Source organism: Macrotis lagotis, chromosome 4 (assembly GCF_037893015.1).
Source record: "Macrotis lagotis isolate mMagLag1 chromosome 4, bilby.v1.9.chrom.fasta, whole genome shotgun sequence".
Taxonomy (NCBI): Eukaryota; Metazoa; Chordata; class Mammalia; order Peramelemorphia; family Peramelidae; genus Macrotis; species Macrotis lagotis.
The window spans coordinates 17800371-17824406 of NC_133661.1; the positions used below are offsets into that span (position 1 = coordinate 17800371).

A 24036-nucleotide genomic window follows, 5' to 3' on the forward strand; every position below is an offset into this window, starting at 1 on the left:
TACAGGTGAGGGAGAAATATTCTATGTGAACATTTGGGCTGTTTAAACTCATGTATCTCATATTTCCTTTGAATTCCTTTTATTGTCCCTTGATCACAGAACTCAGCACTTTCTCTGATGAAGGTACCCTATGCTGGGCAGTCTTGTTCCAGTGTCTCCTATGCCTTACAGTCAATTCTGAAATTCATGAGCTGTACCTTTAGGATGTCCATATAGAGTACTTAGGGGAATCTATGCATAATTACATCAGAAGTGGTCTTACTCTGCTAGACATCATAATTAAGAAGCACAATAGGGGGAGAGAATGGTAGTATACTTGGAAGGGTTGTACATAAATAGATTAGGAAATTACCTTGGGTTAACTCATATTTTATTAATGAAGGTTTTAGTGTCATCTTTAGGTTTCTAAAGGGATGTAGGCAAAGACTGTACCTGATATTTTGGTTAGGGAGGGTGACAGGGCTATAATTGGAATAATATAGAGATCAAAGACAGTGTACTTAGAGGGAATAGATATAAAAACATTGTGAAGAGATGCTGCTTTGCTTGATACTTTGGCTACTACTGGAGGAAATGTACTTGGGGGAGGGGGTATAAGTGATTCTTGAAATGATTTCGTTTTGCATGTTGCTTTGACTTAGGATGTTGTGTCTATGAAGGTTTACTTGAAAAGTGGTTATGCTATAAATGGACTATAATTTGATATGATTTAAGACTCTTGAGAAATGCATTTCTAATGAGACAGAATAGGGGAAAAATTAGTGACTATGAGGCAATGCTGTTTGTCAATCAATCACCCTTTGAAAATAGTACTTCTAGCAGAACAGATAAAAGGAGCACATTTTGACAAAGGGGTTATAATTACAAGATAGGGTTAAAACAACAATAACATAAAATGAAGGACTTTACTAGGAAAAGAGTAGGCATTGGTGGATAAATAAGACTAAGTGAAGAGGCTCAAAAATTTATGGTAGACTGAGAGAAAAGAGGATGTGAACACTGAATAAATCCTATTCAATAGATTTGTCCCAGAACGGAAATAGCATACATTCTCAGTTGGGTTTAAAAATCTATCCTACCCTACAGGAAAGTAGTAGTTAAAAGGGAAAGAAAGGAGAAGGAAGGTCTGATAAAAAGCGAAGTCATTGATAAAAGTGATAAAATTTAAAGTTAAAATTTTTAGAGAAAATTCAAAGGGGAAAGGGAGCAAAACATTGGTGAGAAGGAATAAGAGGAAATGATGGATGAAAATATAAATGGGGGGAAATAGCAAATTAGGAAATACAGAAGTAGTAACCTTAGTTGTATATGTGACTGGTAATAAACTCTCCAATGAAATAGAAACAGATAACAGAATGGATTAAAAACCTCAATCCGACAATATGCTCTTTATAAGAAAGACATTTGAAAATAAAAGATACACACAGGATAAATGTAAAAAGTTTGGAGTCAAAGGTTTTATGCTTCAGTGAATGTGAAAAATCAGGGGTAGCAATTGTGATTTCAGATAAAACAAAAGCAAAAATAGAGTCCATTTAAAGGAATAAGGAAGGAAACTAAATCTTCTTAAAGGCACCATAGGCTATGAAGCTATATCATTATTGAGCATATGTACACAAAGTGGTGTACACATGTATACAGCACATTGCAAAGAGAAATAGACAGCAAAACTATAATAGTAGGGGACTTCAATCTTCCTTGCTCATAATTAGGCAAATCTAATAATAAAATAAACCAGAAGGAAGTTAAGAAGGTGGCTAAAATGGTACAAAAATTAGATATGATAGACTAGGAGAAAATTGAATTGGAATAGAAAAGGATACACCTTTTTCTCAGTGGTACATGTCATCTACTTCATATTTGATCATGTACTAGGATATAAAATGTTATAATCAAATTCAGAAAGGCAGAAATAATAAATATATGCTTTTCACTTCCTAATGCAGTAAAAATTACATGCAATAAAGGACCATGGAAAGATAACCCAAAAGTTAATTGGTTACTTAATAATATAATTTTAAAGAATGAGTAGATCAAACAATAAATCACATAAATAATTAACCATTCCATCCAAGAAAATCACAGCAATGATGGATAACATCAAAATTTATGAGAAGCAGGCAAAGCAACTGTCAGAGGAAATTTTATATCTCTAAATGCTTATAGGCACAAAATAAAGACAGAGGAAATCAATTAATTGGGAATACAATTCAAAAATATAGAAAAAAAAGAAAATTAAAGATCCTCAACTAAATACCATTAGAAATTCTGAAAATAAAGAAGAGATTATTGAAATTGAAAGGAAGAAGGGGCGGCTAGGCGGCACAGTGGATAGACCACCAGCCCTGGAGTCAGGAGTACCTGAGTTCAAATCCGGCCTGGCCTCAGATACTTAATAATTGCCTAGCTGTGTGGCCTTGGGCAAGAGACTTAACCCCATTTGCCTTGCAAAAAAAAAAAAAAAAAAAAAAAAAACTAAACTAAAAAAAGAAACTCAGAAAATTATTGAGCTACTAAATAAAACTAAAAGATGGTTTTATAGGGAAAAAACAATAAAATATATCAACCTTTCTTCAATCTGATTCAAAATAAAAAGAATATCAAATTGCTAGTATCAAAAGTGAAAAAGGTGAGCCCATCCCCAATGAGAAGGAAATTAAAGAAATAATGTGGAGCTATTTCCCCCGATGTATACCAATAAGTTTAACAAACTGAATGAAATGAATATTTACAAAACTATAAACTATGCATACTAACAGAAGAGGAAATAAAATACTTTCACAGAATGAGGTAATATGATAAAAATCAAAATTCTACCTAAATTAAGTCCCTTATTTAATGATATACTAGTGAAACTTTCAAAATATTACTTTATTAAGCTAGGAAAAAACAGCTAAATTCATAAGTATTCCAGCTTATGAGGTAAGAACTCACTCTTTGAAAAACCTCCTGAGAAAAACTAGAACATATTATGACAGAGACTAGGCATGGATCAATATCTCACATCTACATCAAAATAAGATTGATATGGGCATAAGATTTAGACATAAACGGTGATAGCATAAAACAATTAACAGATCAAGAAATACTCGGGGGACCTTTATGATCCAAAAGAAATAAAATATATTATCAATTGCAAAGTGGATGATCTTAAGCATATTAAATATAAAAGGTTTTGCACTAATAAAATCAATGCTGTCAACATTAGAAGGTAAACCAAAAGCTGGAAAGCACATTTCATAGATAAAGCTTCTGATAAAGGTCTCATTTCTAAAATATATGGAGACCTGAATCAAATTGATAAGGTTACAAGTCATTCTCCAATCGATAATGAAAGGGTCAAAGAATAGAAAATGACAGTTTTCCAATGTAGATATTCAAACTAAATATAATATGAAAAAATGCTCCAAATCATTATTGAAAAGAGAAATGCAAATCAAAACAACAATGAGGTGCCACCCCACACCTATCAGTTAGGCTAAGATGACAAAAAAGGGGAGTAATCATTGCTCGATAGGTTACAAGAAGAGGGCAGAACCAAGAGAACATTGTTCATGTTAACAACACTGTGAGTTGATGAACTATGCTGAATGCAGGTCCTCTCGACAGTTCAGAGCTCTAGGATAACACCAGGAGACCGATTATTGACAACACTTTGAGAGGGGCAAAAGCAAAACAAAACAAAACCAAAAGAAATCAAGCAGAATATAAATGGACACTACCTTCATTTTTATAAATGTTATCTTATGTTTTTCCTTACTAACCCATGGTTTTCTTTCTATTCCCTTAGTCCTAATTCCTCATACACATAATGATTAATATGTAAAGATATTAAATACTAATGTACATAGGCAACATTTATCAAACTGTTCATTGCTAAGGGGAGGGGGTGAGAAGGGAGAGTGGTATAAAATATATAACATAAATATGCAAGTAGATGAATGTTGAAAAACTTTCATAACATGTAATTAGAGAAAAATGAAATATCAATCATTATGCCTTTTTACCAGACCAATGTATATTAGGTAATGCAGACTTTCCTCTTCATAAGATGATAGATGACATCAACCTGTGCAATAATGACAAAAATCTAAATAATATATAACATCAATTGAGTAATGAATGGTGTTTACTGCACAAAAATATCAGGCAAATTATAGGAAGAGGCCAATTTGACTAAAAGAAAAAGTATATGTGGAACTCAATGTTCATATATCATAGCTGGAATCAGAAATTACTGAATCTTTTGAGGCCTGGGGAAATAAAAATTTATCCTGGAGATAATGCAGAAGTACTGAAAATCATTGAGGAAGAGAGTGATGGGGCTTAAGTGGAATTTCAAGAAAACTACTGTAATAGTAAAAGATGGATTGTACACAGAGAGATGCTAAATGCATACATGGTTATTAAGAGGTAATCATATTAATCCACATTACTATCAAACTCTGTCTTTAATAATGGCCCCCAGAGTCACAGAGTCTATATTGCTGAAGGGGACTTTAATTTATTATCAATGTTGTTGTTGTTTTAATTAAAAATTTATATTCTAGCTGGAAGTTATTAAGGAAAGTATATTATCCACACACAGCTCAAGCTCACTTTTTTGGTTCATAAAAGGTATTCACTTACAAGGGGATGAAATCTTGATATTGTTTCATGGACCCCTTTGTCAGTCGAATGAAACCTATGAACCCCTCCCTGGAATAATGTTTTTAAATGAACCAGATAAATACATAAACAAGGAAAACAAATCATATTGAAATACAGTTGTCAAATATTCACATCAGGTTACATGAACAACAATATAGAGGATAAGATAATTTATCTGCTCTTTTTAACCTCTCAAATGTTTCCAAAATAAAATTAAATTCAAAATAAAATTACTTGAGTTGTCCCCATGATCTGATACATAATCTTTAAAAGGTTTTAAAAATTAGCTAATGGCTACCCTGAGCTAATACTCACCCCTCCCTTTCCATTCTAGTGGAAGCAAAGTTTCATTAATTGACCAAAATATTAAACAAATTTACTTACAACAAACACCGTTCCCCAAACATACTCCAATTCTGTCTCCCTATTTCCATTGCCATAGAGACTCAAGGTCTAAGCAACCTAAGCTTGATTGGATTATGACATATAGATAGCCCTTCAAGAGCAGAAGTTTCTTGGGGGTCTGTGAAAGGCTGAACATCTTACAGTGACATATCAGGCAATTTCCTAGCACCAGTTTTGCAAAACTATGAACTGCTAGTGTCAGGACAGAAAACTAAGAGAGGGATCTGGATAGGACACTGTAAGAGGGGAACTGAGGTAGCGCCTATACAGCACTCCACTATGCCTGAGGGAAAGAACTCAGTATCTAACTAGATCCACTTCTACTTATCTAATATCCACTAGAGGGAGAGACCTTGAATGGTGAGACATGAATTATCCATTGTAGAAAGTGGTTGAAATGTTTTGAGGTCCAATCCTCAAGAAAAATCACCATCAGAATAGAGAGACTCAGAAAACTGAGCAATAGAAGAAAAGAATGGTGGTAGTTATTGGGGAAGGCAAATACCCAAAATTGTTCATTAGTGAATAAATCAATGGAAAAAACCTTCATAGCAGAAGGAAAAATGGCCTCCAGAGCTAGTAAAAGATTTCAGGTGTTTGTGAATAAATATTATAAAACCAAGGAAAAGGATTTAATACAGAGATGGAGGTTCCTGTGAGATAAAAACATTATATATATATATATATATATATATATATATATATATATATATATAACTTATTATTCATGAATAGTTCAAAGAGATAGATAATTACAGAAGCAGAATTTACGAAAACCAGTGGGAAGAACAGACAAAATGGAATCTGTGATGGCAACTCTCATCAAATAAATAATTAGAATGTACAGTTTAGGATCAATTGTATAAAAACAGAGAAAAATAAAGACCAATAGTTTGTGAACAGAACACAAATACACAAATGTGGAGTGCACTCTAAAAGAAGCGAAGCAAATATATGTTTTATACACACACACACACACACACACACACACACATATGAAGAAAATGTAACGTAATTTTGTTAAACAAAATCAAGAAAATTAATTTCAAAGACAAATTGTGCAAAAATAGTCTAAGAATCATAGTTGTTGGTGGAAAAAATAATGAAAAATCTAGAGAAAACAATCACAAATTTCTAAGCATAGAGCATTAAGTGCCAATTAAAGATTATCTGGAAAACAAACCAAACAAAACTTCAAACTTCAAACTCCTATTCAAAGGAAATAAATATAACAATTTAATTCAGAAACAAGAATTTCTACAAGTGATGAGCAGAAAAATACTGTGAATAAAAAAGCAAAAACAATTACAAATGACTATTCTGAACTCACTAGAAAACATAGGAAGTAATGGAATATTGTATTCTCATGAGCAATGGACCTCAGGATGCATTTGAGTGTCATTTGTGCTGTAAATGGAAAAAATAATCAACTTTCAATAACAAAGATGTATTTAAAAACTCTTAGACGGAAAACCATAATTGGGAGGATGCTAGGAAGATGGCAGAGTAGATAAAAAAATAAAAAAAAAGAAAAATCACTTTAGACTCTTCAAATTTCTCTAACAAAACAAGGGAGTACTTCACTTCAAATTGAACATAGCATAACATAAATAAATAAAAATCATGTTTAGTTGTATTCCAAAGACAATTTGAGAAGACTGTAGGAAAGACCTGCCCTGTAGGGGTGGGTGCTTGACCTGAGTGAAGTACCAACACCTCCAGGGTTATTCTGCAGAATCAGCTAGCAGCAGCTTTGGGATATAGCTTTACTGTGGGGGAATCTGATGGCAGAGTAGGAGAATAGACGGACTTTCCACTGCTGAGGGACACCAATCACAGCTCTGTTTATTAGACTTGGTCTTGCAGTATAGCCACAGGGAGAGAAAGAACTAGTACATGTCTTGGGAATGTGGTGGTAGAGGGGTCCCTAGTAGCTAAGGCACTTGCAGGAGAATTAATTCCAGGGAAGAGAGATAATTTAAAGATTTTGGAGCAATAATAGGAAGTAAAAGCATATATAGGTCTGCTTGTCCAGAGACCCTAGCTCTGGCTTAGAGGTGATGGGAAATGCTCAAGGTTGGGCCCCTGACAAAGCTCACAACACAACTGTAAGAAGAATCCGAGAGGGATGGAGCTAAGATGAGTGGAGTGAAGGTAGGAAATACCAACAACCTTCCCCAGATCACTCCAAATGCTCTTAAATAGTGACTCTGATCAAATTCTAGACTGGTGGAACACACAGAAAAACTAAGTGAAAGAATTTTCTGGCAGAAGAGAACTTGGAAGATCCTTGGGAAAGGGCTATTACACCAGAGTTGGAAAGGACCACAAAGCAGTCTGGTCTGCATAGGATGCACCAGAGCTAACCAACTACAGTCATGCAGCAACAACTCACAGAGTGCCTGGTTCCCTGGAGGCACCTGGGTCCAGGGTAGCATGGGAGGTTTCCAGACCTCTCAGTCTAGGAATCACCATGGACAGATTGGAAGGTCAGCCAGAAAACTACTTCACTGGAGTGAGTGCAGAGATCAGGCCAGTGACAACCTCAGCTCAGCCCTGACCTGGGGACCAGGAACAGATCTGGTAACCCCACAGCAGTTGCTTCCAGAGCACTCAGTTCACTTATTGTAAGGGATTCAGGGAAGACTGCAGAGAGGTCTCTGCTGTCTCTAAGGCAGGATGCTGTTGTGTAGCCCATATTTAGATCCAGGTCCCAATCAGGGCTTCGGTTTCAGAAAAAGGAGCTTTACTGCCCTAGTGAAGCAGGGACCCTCCTCACAGTTCCAAGATAGAAAGGAGGGCCTGTGGTCAGCCACGGATCAGAGCACAGGCTAGGAGAGAAGTGATACCTTCTCATAAAACCTTGAAAGAAGTGCGGTCCCTTTGAGGGATATGCCTGAAAACAGCTGTAGAAACCCTCAAAACCCTGTGACAGTGTGTCTTCCACCCTCGAAACAGAGCTTCACCTTACACGAAGATTTAAAGTCATATCATAGGTTGGGGAAATGAGAAAGAAAGAGAAGAAAAAATCTGACCCTAGATAATTATTTTGGTCCCATGGAGGATCAATGTACACACTCAGAAGATGACAAAGTGCAAGTTTCTGTATCCAAAGTCTCCAAGAAAAATATGAACTGGTCTCAGACTACGGAAGAGCTCAAAAATACTTTGAAAATCAAGTAAAGGGGGTATAGGAAAAATTGAAAAGAGAAATGAGAGCCATGTGGGAAAATTATGAAAACCAAATCATCAGCTTGGTAAAGGAGATACAAAAAAAATACTGAATAAAATAACTTCTTAAACAAGTTTAGATCAAATGGAAAAAGCTGTCCAAAAGATCGATAAAGAGAAGAATGCCTTAAAAATAGAATTGGCCAGATGGAAAAGGAGATACAAAAACTCTTTGAAGAAAATTTTGCTTTTAAATGTAGAATGGAATTAAGGGCAGCTGATGACTTTGCGAGAAATCAAAAAACAATAAAGCAAAAGCAAAAAAATGAAAAACTAGAAAAAATGTGTAATATCTTATTGAAAAAAAGCAACCAACTTGGAAAACTGTTATAGCAGAGATAATTTTAAAATTAAAGGTTTTTTCTGAAAGTCATGATCAGGTAATGAGCCTAGACTTTATTTTTCAAAATTTTTCAGAAAAAATATTTCCGATATCCTAGAAGCAGAGGATAAAATAGAAACTGGGAAAATCTACCAATCACTTCCCAAAATAAAGATTCCCAGGAATATTATAGTCAATTTTCAGATATGACAAATCAAGGAGAAAAATATAATCAGCCAGAAAGAAACAATTCATATATTGTTAAGCTAGTCAGTATTAAACAGGATTTTGCAGCTTCTATATGAAGGGCTTTTTGGACATGGAATATGGTATTACAGAAGGCAAAAAAATTTGGATTACCATCTAGAATCAACTACTGAGAAAAAAAGATAATTATTAAATGAAATAAGGATATTCTAATATGGGGTTTTATTTTCTTCAATTTACTTTTGTGTTTCCTTTTCTAGCTGGTAAAATTTTGTTCTCTGATTAATAGCATTACTTACTGGTTATTTTTACTTGTAAAGGAGTTTATTTCTGTGATCAATTTTTCAAAAAAATTATGCATGGCTCTCATTTCTTTTTTTCATTTTTAATTCTTTGGTTTTAAAATTCTTTTTAAAGCTCTTCTAAGAGACATTGAATTTGAGTTCAATTCATATTCTTTTGAGACAGCTCCTATGGGGAATTTTTCACTACTTTCTTCTGTGGTGGCATTGTTATCATCTTTATCTGAATAGTAGCTTTCTATAGTGTGCATTCCTTTAGCTTTTTTGCTTATCTTTGTTGTTTGAGATCTGCTCCTGTGTAGTGGGAGTATAAATCATAGCTTTTATTTTTTTTGCTGGGGCTAGGGTGTGATCCCTGATTTGTTGTTGGCCAAGATGTTGCCTATGCAGTCCAGGACTTGTCTTTGCAGAGGTTTATTTCCTCCTTTATGTGCAGGTTCTGTCAATGCAGTGGTTTGTTCTCAACTCAATCCTATATATTTTTGCCTAGGGTTTATACTTGGAACCCTGCTGAATTGCTATATAGCTTCTGGGACCTATGCTGTTGTCAAGCTTTCAGGACATGGACCTGGGCTACACTGTGGCCAAAATCCTCCCACTGGCTTTCCCTTTCTCCTGTCTAGCTAGATTTTACTTCCCCTTTTCCCTGAACAAAGAAACAAATCTTCACTGAAGGTCCTCCATGGTGTCTACCACTGAAAACTTCTTTGGATCTTCCTTTATGTGTGTTCGTGTGTTTGTGTGTGTGTGCATGTGTGTGTGTGTGTGTGTGTGTGTGTGTGATATGTGATGTGTAGCTTTAATGACAGTGCAGAGGATTCATCTAGCTTTGTTCAGGGAAAAGCTCCAGAAGTGGGAGAGAGTCTTGCTGTCACCTTGGCTCCACCCCTGAAACAGGGGATGTTCAAACTTTCCTGTTGAAAAGACTAGAGCTGAACAGAAAGTTTGATCCACAACTACAGCACTCAGGTGAAGCAGTAGCATAGAGAGGGTAGACTGGAAGGGTAAATTATGAGGAATTTCAATTGTATGTCTTCTGATAATACTCATATAAACCTTCTCATATATTTGAGCAGTTAGAAGGAACATATATAGACAGGGCACAGGAGGGAGCTGAATTTGCAGTTATAATATATTGCAACTCAAAACAGGAAAGGAGTATATTGGGAGAAAGGGAAAGAGTCAATATAAAAGTCAAGAAAACAGCTTTTGCAATGGAGTGGAAGGTGAAAGGTCAGGGTGAATGAAAGATACTTCATCAGCTTTGAAAGTGGTTCAGAGAGGACACAACAAACTGACTCAATTTCTCCTAGCTAAAACTGGAGAGGGAAAAAAGAAATGAGGACTGGGAGAAGGGATGTAGAGGCCAGGGAAAGTGAAGGTGACAAAAGAGAGGGAAGATTATAGGAGAGGATAATCAGATGCAACACCCTTTGGAGGAGGGAAGGGAGAAAGGAGAGAAAATAAAATAAATGGAAGTAGGGATTTATAGCATGGTTGAAAATACAGCTAGCAATAGCAGCTATGGGGAAAAATATTGAGCAATTTCTCCTATGGACATCTGTTAAAGAATGCTATCCATTCCAAAGAGAGAACTAGTGGTATCTTAAATACAGACTGAAGCACATTTTTTCCTCTCCCTTTATTTTTCTTGAGGTTTTTCTATCTTTTTGAGAGTGAGGGATAATATTTACTTTTTCAACAAGACAATTCTAGTAATGTGAAAAAAATAAATTTTAAAAAAGAAATGCACGATGTAAACATTAAAAACAACATTGAAGGATAATCAACTTTGAATGAATTAGCTTTTCTCAACAATAAAGTGACTTAAGAGAACTCTGAAGGACTTATGATAAATGCTAACCATCCTCAGAGAAAGGGCTGACAGTTTTCAGAATACACATTGAGAATTTTTTTTTTTAATTTTATTGTGGTTTGGGTTTCTTTTGGGGGGATGGGAGTCTATGTTTTCTTTCATTATGTGGTTATTATTGGAATGTTTTGAATAACTTCACATTCATTATCTACATCAAATTACTTGCTTTCTCAATGGGGGAATTGGTGAGGGAGGAAGGGAGAGAATTTGAACTCAAAATTTTAAAAGCAAACATAAAAAAAGTTCTTGACATGTTAACTGTGGAAAATAAAATACTGCATAATTAAAATTTTAAAATAATATTAGAGACAGATGGATGAAAATATAAACTGAACTTTCATACTTTCAAATATGGATTAATTAAAAATATAGCAAATAAAAACAAGGATGACAGTTTTTATAAGAAAACAAAATTCTATAATCTGCTAATAAGATACATATTTTGAAAACAGACATAAATTAAATAAAATAAAATTTTACAAAAATTTACACATATCAAAAGAATAGAAAATTATATTTGAAAATATTATATCTGACAAAACTTAAAAATAAAAAGGAATTAAAAAAGGAAATTATGCAATGCTAAAAAAAACCAAAGGCAGCACACAAATAACAGTAATAAGCTTATATGTTCTAAACATTTTAACATCTAAATTCATAAAAGCAAAAATGGTATCTTAAGGTCAACGTATGGACAATAAAGCAAAAGGGGATTTCAATATCCCTCTCTCAGTTTAGGATAAGCTTAAAGGAAAGAAAACAAAAGGGAAAATGAAAATGAACAAATGGCTGGAGAAACTACTGTTAAATGACTTTTAGGTTTATCTAAATGGAACTTCCAAAGAAAATATATTTCTCAGCATCACATCAAATTTTTTTTAAATTGACTATATAATGTGGAACAGAAATGTTGCAAATAATTTTAAAAGGGACAAGTAATTAATAAATCACTTGCTGAACAGAATGCAAGAAAGACAGTAACTGGTTCCAGAATCACAAACAAAAGATACAGACACACATGGAGGCTTAATGATGAAATCCTAAATAATCAAGGGATAAAAGAATAATGCATTGTAAGAGAAAATTATAATGATGGAACCTCATATAAAAATAACTTGGGGATGCCACTAATTTCTCAGGGAAACATAATATTAAAGACATTCTTTAATAAAACAGGAAAATAAAGATGATTACTGAATTGAATATGAACTTTAAAAACCCAAAACACATCAACTTTAAATAATAAGAAAAGAGAACATATTAAAATTCAGAGATGAATTAGATAATTTATAAACATAAAAAATCTCAAAAAAAGTAAAACAAAAATCTATTTATAAAACTAATAGATGTTATAAATTTTAACCTCTCTGATTAGAAAGATGAGAGTAGAAGAACAAACCAAAAAATTAGAAATGAGCAAAATGAAATCACAAGGAAACAGTAATAGAAAAGAAAAATCAGAATATAAAGAATTTTATTGTAACTAAACCAAGAAGAAGAAGGAAATAGAACAATTTAAAATGTGAGATATGCAATCAAAACATTAGATACAGATCAAAATTAAGCGAATTAAGAAAAATTATCTACCCCAAAATCTCATCCAAATCTATCTAGATCACCTGAGTATTTTATGACAAAATATTTTATCTATATCATTGTGGAGGTATGACCTAGTTCTGAACTAACACAGTTAAGTATAGAAAAAAGCTGGTAATTTACATTAAATGAAAAAAAAACTGCACAAACAAAACCAATGCAATCAAGATTAGGAGGAAAGCGGAAAACTAGGCAACAGTTTTTCCAACCTGTGTTTCTGATAAAAGTCTCATTTCTAACATATATACAGAACTAAATCAAACTAATAGAAATACAAGGCACTCCCCAATAAAGAAACAAACAGTTTTTAGAGGAAAAAATTACAGCAGATAGTCATGTGAAAAATGCTTTAAATCATTATTCATTAGAGAAATGCAAATTAAAATAACACAGATACCACCTCACACCAATCAGATTATCTAATATGACAGAAAAAAAGATAATAGTTGAGGGGATGTGGGAAAATTAGCTCACTATAAATCCATTGTTGGTGTAGATATGAGAGCATAGAGCAATTTGGAATAATAACCAAAGGGTTATAAAACTGGGCATGCCCTTTGATACAACAATACCACTACTAACCAAAAGAGATGATAAAAAGGGGGAAAGGACACAATTATACAAAAATATTTACAGTATCTCTTTTTGTAGTGGCAAAGAATTGGAAACTTAGGGAATGTTTTTAAATTGTGAGATGACTGATTAAAACTGTGATATTTGAATGAAATGGAAAACTATTGTTCTATAAGAAATCATAAGCAAATAGATTTCAAAAAAAAAAAAAACTGGAAAAACTAGCCTGAAATGATTTTGAGTGAAGTGAACAGAACCCCAAGAATAGTTCTAAAGGAAAATCAATATTATATGATGATCAGTTATGATCATCATTCAATAATACTGTGATCAAAAACAGTTCCAAAACACTTATGATGGAACTGACCATCCACTTCAGAAAAAAAGGAATGCTATGAAGTCTGCAAATAGATCACAGCATACTATATTCACTTATAAAAATGTTTTGTTAATTTTTCTTTCTCTTGTTTATTTTTTGTTTTTTTTTTTTTACTCTGGGTTCTTCTTTCACAATTTGACTAATATTGAAATATGTTTAACATAATTGTACATGTACAATGCATATGAGTTTGCTGCCATGTAAGAGAAGGGAAAGGAGGGGCAGCTAGATGGTGCAGTAGATAGAGCACAAGCCCTGGAGTCAGGAGTACCTGAGTTCAAATCCGGCCTCAGACACTTAATAATTACCTAGCTGTGTGGCCTTGGGCAAGCCACTTAACCCCATTTGCCTTGCAAAAAAAGTAAAAAAAAAAGAGAAGGGAAAGGAGGGAAGAAAAAATGTGGAATTAAAAATCTTATAAAAATTAATATAGAAACCTATCTTTGCATGCAATTGGAAAAATATAATAAAATCTGCCTACTCAAAGGGAATAAAGAAATGAATGGCATTGATTTCCTACCTGGTTTTGCACCCTGGAGTAAAAGTATTATCTGACAATTTGGACCTCATAATAGATATAATTCACTATTAATTTAATAGAAATAAATAAAATGTGAGTATGAAATCCTTTCAGGAGTTAGATCTGTGATTGTGAATTTGTACAACATCCCGTCTATTAGCAAGGACATGGATTCGCAATACCTTCATTGATAAAATTATGTTGGAAACAAGTAGGTGGTAGAATGGATACAGGGTCAAACATGACATGAGGAAAACATGAATACAGTGCTGCTCCAGACATTTAATATCTCTTTGAATATGGGTATATTGCTTGACCATCAAAGGCTTCAGTTTTCTCATCTATATAAGGAGAAGATTGGTCAGAATATTGCCTAATGTCCCTGCGTGGACAGCTAGGTGGTTCAATGGAAAGAGTTCCAGGTATGGAGTCAGGAACACTCATTTTCATAAATTTCAATCTGGACTTGGATGATCACTAATTATCCAGTAACCCTGTTTACCTCAATCTCCTCATCTATAAAATAACTGGAGAAAGAAATGTCCAAGCTATTTCAGTATCTTTGCCAAAACAACCCTAAATGTGGTAATGAAGACTTGAATAGGACTGAAATGATTGAACAAAATCAACAATAAACAATAACGAGGGTCCTGTTGACTTTAAAACTACAATCCCTTGATGTTAAGACCTATCATTTCTGGCCATGAATAAATTTCAAAATAGACATTCTCTCTCTCTTTTTTTTTAATCTAGGAATTGGTCTCTTTAATGTCATCAATTGGGTTCTTTGACTTTGACAATTGTTATATTTTCTTCTTGATTCCAGAAGAGGATCATGAAATTATGGAGGGAATGCCAAGACCTGAATGTCAATTAGGTTTGAGTGAGAGGGCGTTGTGCTAAGTCTCTTCTGGAGACATCTGAGTCCAATGAACAGTGATGAATAAGGATGATGGGATATAACCCTGGCTTCAAGTCAATGGGGGTTAAATGACTTGCTCAAAGTCACACAACAAAATAAGTGTAAAGTAACTAAGACTGGATTTAACTTCAGTACTTCTGACTCCAATACTGGTTCTTTAGCCACCCCAACACCTATCTACAATTGTCATTTTTCTTGTCATTATGTGCAATTTTCAATAATTGTGATAGTATCATGAATATGACTAGTTATAAGATTCTGATAACTTCAGGAAATTTTTCTATCCTCCAAAATCTCCACTGATCACAGTTCTTAGGTGTCATTTTACCTGTATATATTGGAAAAAAATATCATTGTTAGTGTGATATTAGCTAAAAAGCCAACCATCAATTTAACCACTTTATATGTGCTCCTCTTTTGTCTAGATGCATTTAGTTTTTAAACCATGATTTATTTAATGGTTCATAATATAAAAAAAAGAGAGGTGGCAGATATTAATTTTGGTTGGTTCTTGGCTATGGGGAAGCCTATGCTATCATCTTAAATCATTCTTTCCTAACCTAAAGGGGGGAAATACCATGTAAATCATTGATAGCTCATTCGAAAAGAATATAAGACTGGAAATGCATGGAGTCAGTAACACTCATCTTCGGAACTTAGGTACAATATGGACTTGAATGATCACTAGCTGTATTTTCCTGAGTAAGTCATATGCATATGTAAGCATATACAAGTAGGCATGTACAAATATGGATATTAAAAGCTTTTATTTTTTGTGTTATTTATCTGTGATGCATATATGCATACACCCATGTATATATATATATATATATATATATATATATATATATATATATATATATTTAAAATCTCTATAAAGTTAAAGGGAATAGTTTGTCTTTTGACAATCACAGGGATATTTTTCCTTTAGTCATTGCTGAAGATTCTTGCCATAGTCCTTCTCAAAAGACAGAAACTTCACTTTCAAGGTGGTCATCTCTCTGAGTGCCAGTGTGACTTCAGAAAGTGTGGAGGAACAGTTGATATGGTGTTTACTGTCCAACAACTCCAGGAAAAATTCCAGGAACAGAACAGAGGTCTATATACTACATTTGTAGAGATGACCAAAGCATTTGATACCATCAGTCATGAAAGAGTATGGAAAATTATGTCAAAATTTGATTGCTTGGAGAAGTTCATCAGTATTGTCCATCGATTTCATTGTTTGCCCAGGTTTTAGATAGTGAACAATGCTACTGAGATTTCTCAGTCACCAATGGAATGCAAGAAGGATGTGTCCTTGCCGACATACATTTTAGTATGATGTTTTCAGTCATGTTGTCAGATGCCTTCACTGAGGATTAACATGGCCTCAAGGTCAGCTACCACACTGATGACAAATTCCTCAGTTTGAAAAGATTACCAACCAAAACCCAAGTTTAGGGAAATTTGGAGCATGATCTTTGACTTGCAGATGATTGTACATTCAATGCAGCCTCTGAAACTGAGATATACCAAAATATGAATTGATTCTCTGTTTCTTGTGCTCATTTTGGTCTAATGAGATTCACAGGTGCTCCATCAGTCATCACCACACCATCCATAAATGGAACCATCACTTACAGCAAATGGAGAAGTTTTGAGTACTGTGGACAAGTTCACTTCCCTTGGCAGTGAAGATGACACATGCATTGCCAGAGCTACTCCAATATTTGGGAGGCTCCAAAAAGGTGTGGGAGAGAAGAGGTATTAGACAGACTACCAAACTGAAGATCTTCAGAGCCATTGTGTTGATCACATTGCCATATACCTGTGAAATCTGGAGAGTCCCCTAGTGCCATGTCCAAAAATTTCCATTTAAATTGTCTTAGGAAGAGTCTAAAGATCATTTGGCAGGAGAAGATCCCAGACACTGAGGTCCTTTACTAAGCTAAGTAATGTATTCCAACATTATTACAGAGATGGCAACTAAGGTGGACTGGACATGTCAGAATGCCAGACATAAGCTTGACCAAAATAACTATTCTATGAATTCACACAGGGCAATGCTCACAAAGGGGGGTCAGAAGAAGCAATATCATGACATCTTGGAGGTCTCATTGAAGAATCTTAGAATTGATAGTATCACTTGGAACACATTGGCACAGGACTTTCCAGCATGGCATGCCCTCATCAGAGATGGTACTGTACTCTTTGAGAAGGGCAGAATGGAAGCAATCCAAAGGAAACATGATATACATAATTTTGGAGACCCACCCCAGGTGTTCGGAATATTTGTGTCCAAACTGTGGTGGAGCATTCTGAGTCGTGTTGGTATAATCAGTCACAATCATATAAACAGTAATTTGTCTCAAATATAGTGATGTTGTTTTACTCTTCTTCAAGGATGATGGCCAAGAACAATCTGAATTATGTTTGAATAGAGTAGCAAAGAATATGATGGTAGTTATTTAGGTATTTTGATAACTTAGATGAAATACTACATTTCATTGAAGAAAAATATTGATTGTCAAAAATGATCCAAATTCATTTTTTATTTTGTCAAGTATTTATTAAATATATAATATGACAGACACAGTTTTTATTCTAGTGATAAAAACTGGAAAAGTCTCTGATCTCCATCAATTTATCTGCTTTATTGGAGGACACATCACATACACAGATAAGTGAATGCAAAGGATATCTAAGGTGAATGTTGGTAAGAATTGGAGGAGATCACTAATAATTAGGGACAATCAAAGAAATTTCATGTAGAAGGGAAACTCAACAAGTTAGAGGTGATGAAAAAGGACATTAGAAACATAGAGAACAGCTTACACAAAGCAAAAGAGGAAAACATTGAAATTTTGTGCATAAAAAGCAGCAAGTCACACATTTTCAATGGTGTCATATAATACACCATATGTAATACAGATCAATTCAATTCAATTAAAATAAAATAGACCTGTATCCAGTGTCAGCTGTGGGCAAAGCATAAAGATACAAACACTTAACATACCTTACCCTCAAGGAGTATATATATATATATATATATATATATATATATATATTCCAATATGTTTATATGATGTATAAAAAATGAAATCCAAAGTACACCATGTCCCAAACTGTTTGATGTCATTTGATTATAAAAAAGTAATGTATAATCCATTTAATTATTTATTTTGGAAGAACATTAGATGATCAAGGAAGGAACAAAGTAATAAAGAAAAAAAAATAAGAAGGGAGCGAAGGGGGAAATGTATTTACACAGATCTACTAGCCAAACAGTGTGTTGAGGCAAACATGATATCATTTGATTCTAACAATAAAATCTTGGATCTAGGTATTATTTTCATACTTTTTATGTATGAGAAATTGAGATAAGGAGAAAGTAAGTAACTTAGCAAGCATCACAAAACTAGTAAGAATCTCATTTAATCCCGATTTAAATTCCTGCCTTCTTGGCTTAGTACGATATCCACTGTTCCCTCCAAGTCTTTCGTTTTCAATTTTTCTCTGATTACTGAATCCTTCCCTGTTACTATGAGCATACCCATGTCTCCCCCATTATGAAAAATAAAACAAAACAAAGATCATCCTTACTTTATCCTTCTATTCATCCCATCATATTGTCTCACTTTGGTTCTTGGTAGTAGATGAGAAGCTCATCTATTATAGGTAACAGAAAAAGGCTTCTATTCCTCTCTTTTCATTCACTTACTAATCTACTCCCTTATCATCTGACTTTTGGCCTCACCATTCCACCAAAATGGTTCTCTGCAAATTTATCAATTATTTCTTGGTTGTCAGATTACAGGCCTTTTTTGTAATACTCTTCCTTCTTGATCTTTCTGTAGTCTTTATTCCTGTTTATCACTCTCTTCACCTTGACAGTAGGTTTTCATAACATCATTCACTCCCAGTTTTCCTGCTTTTTTTCCCTTTCCCTCTCAATTTCCTTTGTTGAATCCTTATCCAAGTCAGACCTTGGAGTCCAAGAGGGATATGACCTTGTCTGTCTCCTTTTCTCCTTCTATATTAGACCTTATCAGCTTCCATTGGCTCAATTATTATTTCTATGCACAAATATACCTATCTTTTCCATCTCTTATCCATCCTCCAAACCTACATCTCCAACTGACTTTCAGATGACTCAAATGGAATATTTAATGGACATCTTCAAATTAAAGTCTCAAAAATTGAATTCATTATATTTCCTCCAGAGCCTCCCAGTGTCCTAACTATCCTCTCCTGAATAGGGGAATATTATCCTCTCAGTCCCTTATGTCATCCTTGATTCCTCCTCATTTCTCATCTCCCCACATGTAATCTCTTATCTCAACCTGTAAATTTCTCCTTTCAAAGATCTCGGTGCCACTTTTATTGACAGACATCTCCTTATGGAATATGGCCATAGGCCTAAAGTGGTTCTGGATTTCTTGTCTCTTCTCATTTTAATCCATTTTCCATTTAGTGGCTAAAATGTTGTTGATAGAATAGATATACTCAATAAATTCCATTTAAAACTTCTCTGGCCTTCAAATTGCTTCATAATTTCCTTTCACGACCCCCACCACCCCCATATCTTTCCGGTCTTCTTCACCTTAGTCGCTGCCATATTTTTGATATAGTGACTTTTGTCCCATTGTTCCAACAACAAAACACCATCTCCCAGGACAGAATTATTTCCCCTGGCTATCTTTCATGCTCAGTATGTTTTCCTTCCCTGTCTCTGCCTACTGACTTCTGCAACTTCCTTTAATTTCCAACCAATATTTTATATTCTGTATAAAGATTTTTTTCCAATTCCACTTAATTTTAGTACCTTCTCCTATTAATTGCTCTCTCAATATCCTGTATTTATCTTCTTTGTTCTGTCTCTCTCATTAATCTATGAACTCCTTGTAAGCAGGGACCCTTTTCCCCATCTATCCCTCCAACTTAGGTACACAATAAACTTAGTACAATACCAGACCCTGAGTATACACTAAATAAACATTTACTAACCCATTGACTTCTAGTGGCACTGAAGCTGTGCTGTGAAGAACTCTCAGTGGTAGAGGTAAATCTGGAAATACTGTCTGTCTGCAAGTCAGCTTGTGATTTAATCTGCCAGCTGGCTGAGAGGAGATCCTCCCCTGGCGATCATCAGCTACAATCTGAGCCCCTAGAACTGAGTTTCTGCCTCCAGTCCCTTTCATTCACACAGTGGAATTGAGCATTCACTTTTCTTTATAGGATAGCAGCAGCAATATTTAGTGATTTTCCCAAGGTCAAAAATGTTAGAGTCACGTTATGAAAACAAAGACAAAAACAACATCCTTTGGGTTGTTGTAGGTAGATTGAGGGTACCTTTTGCAAGTCCTTCCTTGGAAGGATATTAATAAAAGATAAACTAAATATAACTTTCAAGTGAGGTCAAATATTCTTGGCAGTAACATGTTGAAGAAATATTACAATAAATAAATTGACCAGAATCTGAAACCATATTGGAAGCATTTTCTATTTTGGAGTAAAATCAAGGGAATTCATAATTTGAGACAGACTTTACATTTAATTTAGCATTGATTATTTTTTTCATGGGAAAATGTTCATGGGAAAGAATTGTTGGTATTGCACAAGCTCAATTCCAGCATCTTTGTTCATCTCCGGGTTTTTTTGGTGGTAGTAATGGGAAGATAGTGGATCACCTATGCACCAAAGTAGTTGAAGCTCTGTCCATTTACTGAACCTGAAGAAGCAAAGCCAATGGTGCAATTGTGCCTATAGCTCCACTATGGGCCAAGTCAGGAAGCTCTGTCCAGTGACTGAACCTGAAGGGGGCAAATACTGAGTTGTCATTTCTGCAAATTAAATTAAAATACAAATCCCTCCCTTCAGAGATGTCTTTGGCCAGACCTGGGAACAACCTTGGCAACTGAGGCCATGGACACCTTCATGGTTTCCTATTTTTGGACTCCACACAATAGCATGTGCCTAACCAGGCTATTCCTTCATACCCACTCCTCTGCCCTTAAATTTCATCAAATGTGAAGACTTCTGCAGCTTAATCTATTCACTTCCTAATGATTTGCTATCAACGGATTCCAGAAGTTATTTTTTACCATTTAGGTCTTCCCTGGCATTCCTGGTGAAAGGGATTCAGGTCCAAATCTTCACTGTTATATGAGGGATTTGAGAGTCTGCCCATGGCCTTAGTGCTCTCCCCCAACATGTTCCCCCCTGGCAATCTAACATGCTTTGAAGTAGCCAAACCCAAGAAATCAGGTCAAGCCAGTAACCCATTGCAATACTTACACAAAGTAATGATAAAGTGCTGTGGAAGCATCAGTAATTCTGACCATACCTGGTGCCTTTGAACTAAGCCTACCAGACTATCGTAAATTCATCAAGAAACCTATGGACATGAGAACAGTGCTCAGAAGAGAACTATTACTGACTGGCATCTTGACTGCATGCAGGGCGCAGTATAATTTTTACCAACTGCTCCATGCACAAGTTCATAGATAACATTGTACTGATGACAGAAACTAGAAAATATATTTTTGCAGAAAGTGGCACTGTTGCCTTCTGAGATGCAGGAACTAGTGCTGGCTATTCTTCAGGATAACCACAAGAAGGGGGGAAAGTTGCCAGCCCTTAGGAGCAACCTCACCTCTACACAGTGGGTGTCTATGGTCTCTTCTTTCTCACACACCCTTGTATTTCTCATCAGCTGAGTTCCCACACTGATCTGAACATTCCGCATGGTTCAGTCATTTATTTCTTCTTCCCCTCTCAAATATTTGTCCTGTGGGATACTTCTGTGATGGAAACCCCTGTACCACTTCCTGCTCAGCCATTCTCCAAGAAGAAGAGAAAAAAAAGTGGAAAACTGACACCATCACACCTACACCTTCAACTATCATGGCATTTTGCTACACTAGCCAGTCGCCCTAGTGGTAGCCCAGAGTGCAAGACATCCCAGCTGCGAGATACATACATATATACATACATATATATATATATATATATATATATATATATATATATATGCAATGAAAGTGACCTTCCCATCAAACCCAAAGAGAAAGACTTGACAGACTGCCAGCAGCAGCACCAGAGCTCCAAGAAAGGAAAATTGTTAGTACAATGGAAATACTGCAATGACTTTTTAAAGAGCTATTTCTCCAAAACAAAGCATGTTGCATATGCCTACTCTTTTTTAAGAGCCCAAGGAAGCTTCAGTTCTTGATTTCCATGACTACCATGACCTTATAAAATATTCCATGGACCTCAGCACTGTCAAGCCAAACATGGAGAACAGAGATTACCAGAATGGACAAGCATTTGAAGTTGATGCACAGCTTATGTTTACCAACTGTTCACAAGTTTAATGCTCCTGATCATGATATTGTTGCTATGGCCCAAAAGCTATAAGATGTGTTTGAATCCCAATAGGCCAAGATGCTTGATGAGCCATTGAAGCCAGGGTCCTCACCTGCGTCTACTATGCTGCCCTCTGGCTTTGCTAATTTTTTTTCTCTGAATCCTCCAATGAGGAGATAAGTGAAATTTCTTCAGAGGAGGAGAAAAGCTCTAACTCCAAGGAGGAAATGGTAAACAATTTGACTAATTGTTAATCACTCTGATCTATGGGAACAGTTTTGACTAGCACGTGAATCGCTGGCTAGCCTTTCCCAATGGACAATTCCCAAGCTTAAGGAGAAACAAGAGTAAAAGGAAAAGTAGTAGAAGACAGAAAAGTACCAGAGACACAGAGGGATGAGCAAATTAAACAAGAGTCCCAGGCTGCCTCGCCCAGCACCACCCAAGAAATCCATCAAGAAGACAGGTGATGATGGAGGCTTCAGTGGTTCAAGGACTGCAGGGCCTCCTGCCTTTGATCATTTTGAAAATGGTTCCCATAGGCCCTCCGAGAAGGTGATAAAGACAGCTCCAGCACCAAAAACTGCTGCCTATAATTCAGAGGAAGAGAAGAGCTGACCCAAGATTATCATGAGAAATGGAGCTGAGGCTGCACTCCAATAAGTTACCTAAAGAGAAGTGGTATGGTCTACATTATCCCAGCCCTGGAATCTTCCCTCTGTAGTTCACACCCCACAAAAGCTGAGATTGATTTTTGAGACTCTCAAACCATCCATGCTTCAAGAACTTGAGCATTATGTACTTGAGGAACAAGCCTAGGAAATCGTTGGAATCAAAAATCAGTGGGTAAGACGAAAGAACTGGCTCTAAAGGAGAAACAACTGGAGAGTTCTACCAAGAAGTCTCATAAAAGGCAAGGAAAAAAGGGGAAACAGCAGTCTGATAAACCCAAAGAGTCCAACTTCTGGGATAAGAACCCTCTTTTGGATAAAAACTGTTGGGAACATTGAAAATTAGTATGGCAGTAACTTGGACAAAACCAACATCACACACACCCTATACTAGATATGATCAAAATGGGTACAGGATTTAGACATAAAAGACAATATTATAAGCAGACTAGGAATCGAGGAATAGTTTACCTATCAGATCTATGAAAAGGGAAGCAGTTTATGACCAAGGAAGAAATGGGAACATCATTAAAAACAAACTAGATAATTTTGATTACAATAAATTAAAACATTTTTGCAAAGACAAAACCACTGTAACCAAGATCAAAAGAAATGTATTAAATTGGGAAACAATTTTACAACTTGTATTTCTTTTGTCAGAAGTACTCATTTCAAAAATATAGCGAGAATATATACAGAACTAGTTCAAATTTATAAAATAAATCCAAATGATATAAAAATAGAAAGTTACAGATGAAGAAATCAAAGTGATCCATAGTCATGAAAAATTGCTCAACATCATTACTGATTATAGAAATGCAAATTAAATCAGCTCTGAGGTACCATCTCACAACTATAAGATTAGCAAATATGACCAGAAAGGACAATGTTCAATGTTGGAAGGGATGTAGGTAATCTGGAACACTAATGCATTGTTGGTGTACCTGTGAACACATCCAACCTTTCTGGAGAGCAATCTGGAATTTTGACCAAAAGGCAATAAAAATGCATATCCTCTTTAATCCAGCAATA

The 24036-nt window shown here is 35.1% G+C and overlaps 1 pseudogene; it reads left to right on the forward strand.

Moving 5' to 3' along the window:
- Positions 1 to 7491: 7491 nt before the first annotated feature.
- Positions 7492 to 23343, forward strand: LOC141522609 (bromodomain-containing protein 2 pseudogene; annotated as a pseudogene).
- The last annotated feature ends 693 nt before the right edge of the window (positions 23344 to 24036 follow it).